The following is a 2,433-nucleotide window of genomic DNA, read 5'->3' as shown; positions in this document are numbered from 1 at the left end:
GACGCCAGCCTCGGGCGATGCGCGCTCCGGCGCGGCTGCGCAGCTCGGGAGAGGCGGAGGATGGCGGCGGCGGGGCGAGCTGGGAGGCGGCGGGGCGCGCGGGCCTCGGGGGCCCTCCCCGGGCCGAGCGGGCCGGCGAAGTGGGGCGGCTCGGCGGGCGAGTGGCGGAGCGCTACGTGGCGGCGGCGGGCGGATCCAGACGTGTCCGTCGGTGGCGACTCTGTCCGGCGGCGCGTGATGATGATTTTTTTGGGTTTGGAAGGGGAGATCCGGAATTTTGAGGAGGGGGTCTTTATATAGAGGTAGAGGGAGCTAGGAGTGTCCAAATGAGGTGCGGTTTTTGGCCACGCGATCATGATCGAACGCTCTAGATGATGGAGAAGGTTTTGGTGGGTTTTGGGCCAACTTGGAGGGGTGTTGGGCTGCAACACACACGAGGCCTTCTCGGTCCCTCGATTAACCGTTGGAGCATCAAACGAAGTCCAAATGGTATGAAACTTGACAGGCGGTCTATCGGTAGTAAACCAAGGCCGCTTGGCAAGTCTTGGTCCAATCTGGAAATGTTTAATCCCCACACACAAAAGAAAGGTAGAAATGACCACCAGAGGAGAACGGAGCGCCGGAATGCAAAACGAACAACGGGGAAAATGCTCGAATGCATGAGATGAACACGTATGCAAATGCAATGCACATGATGACATGATATGAGATGTATGACAACGACAACAACACATGGAGACAAAAATCCGAACTCGAGAAAAGAAAATAACTTAACGCCGGAAACGGCAAGAGTTGGAGTACATATTGGGTAAATCATATCCGGGGTGTTACAACACTCCACCACTACGAGAGGATCTCGTCCCGAGATCTAGGACTGAAAGAACGCCGGGTACTCAGAATGGAGGTGATCCTCGCGTTCCCAAGTAGCTTCACGGTCGAAATGGTGTGACCACTTGACTTTGAGGAATTTGATTAACTTGTTGCGAGTCTTGTGTTCAGTCTCTTCAAGAATAGCAATGGGGTGCTCACGATAAGAGAGATCTTCTTGGAGCTCAATGTCCTCGAAGTTGACAGTGCGGTCAGGAGTCTTAAAGCACTTTCGAAGCTGAGAGACATGGAACACGTCATGCACATTTGCAAAGTTCGAAGGAATCTTGAGTTGATAGGCGAGATCGCCTCTCTTGCTGACGATCTTGAAAGGTCCCACATATCTGGGGGCAAGCTTCCCTTTGATACCGAAGTGACGAGTACCTTTCATTGGAGAGACGCGGAGGTAAATATGATCTCCGATCTCGAAAGCCAAATCACGGTGCTTACTATCATAGTAGCTCTTTTGGCGGGATTGGGCTGCTTTGAGGTTATCTCGAATGACTTTGCACATTTCCTCTGCCTCTGTGATTAAGTCATTTCCCAGAAGTTGACGTTCACCGGTTTCAGACCAGTTGAGAGGGGTACGACACTTCCTGCCATACAGAATTTCGAATGGGGCCTTGCCCGAACTTGCTTGAAAACTGTTGTTGTAGGAGAATTCAGCATAAGGAAGACAATCCTCCCACTTCATGCTGAAGGAGATCACACAAGTCCTGAGCATATCTTCAAGAATCTGATTGACACGCTCGACTTGACCGCTAGTTTGAGGATGGAAAGCTGTAATGAAGCGGATGTTGGTACCCATGGTCTTCTGAAAAGAATCCCAAAACTTGGAGGTAAAGATGCTGCCATGGTCTGAAGAGATCACTTGTGGAATACCGTGCAGAGAGACAATTCGAGAGGTATAGAGCTCCGCCAATTGAGCTGCAGTGATTGACTCTTTGATAGGCAGAAAGTGAGCCACTTTAGTGAGTTTGTCGATGACAACGAATATAGCATCATTGCCACGTTTGGACTTTGGAAACCCAGTCATGAAGTCCATCTCAATGTGGTCAAACTTCCATTCTGGAAAGGCAAGAGGTTGGAGGAGACCAGCTGGCCTTTGGTGTTCTTCCTTCACTCTTGTGCAGACGTCACACTCATTCACGAACTGAGCAATCTCGCGCTTCATTCGAGTCCACCAATAAGCCTGCTTGAGGTCCTGATACATTTTCGTGCTCCCAGGGTGAATGGAGAGGAGAGAATTGTGAGCCTCGTTCATGATAACCTTACGAAGGTCACCTTTGGGTACAACAATACGATCCTCAAAGAAGAGAGTATCCTTGTCATCAAGGCGGTAGCACTTGTACTTGGGTTGACTCTTGGCAATCCCAATCTTCACCTTATTCACCATAGCATCAAGAAGCTGGGCTTGGCGAATCTGGTCTTCCAAGGTAGGAGAGACTTGAAGGTTGGCGAGGAAACCTTGAGGAACAACTTGCAGATTAAGTTTGCGGAAAGCTTCACAAAGCTCGGGTTGATAAGGCTTGAGAATCAGGCTGTTGCAATAAGCCTTCCTACTCA

This window comes from Triticum aestivum, chromosome 3A (genome assembly GCF_018294505.1).
Source record: "Triticum aestivum cultivar Chinese Spring chromosome 3A, IWGSC CS RefSeq v2.1, whole genome shotgun sequence".
NCBI classification, from domain to species: Eukaryota; Viridiplantae; Streptophyta; class Magnoliopsida; order Poales; family Poaceae; genus Triticum; species Triticum aestivum.
This window is presented reverse-complemented; position numbering follows the sequence as displayed.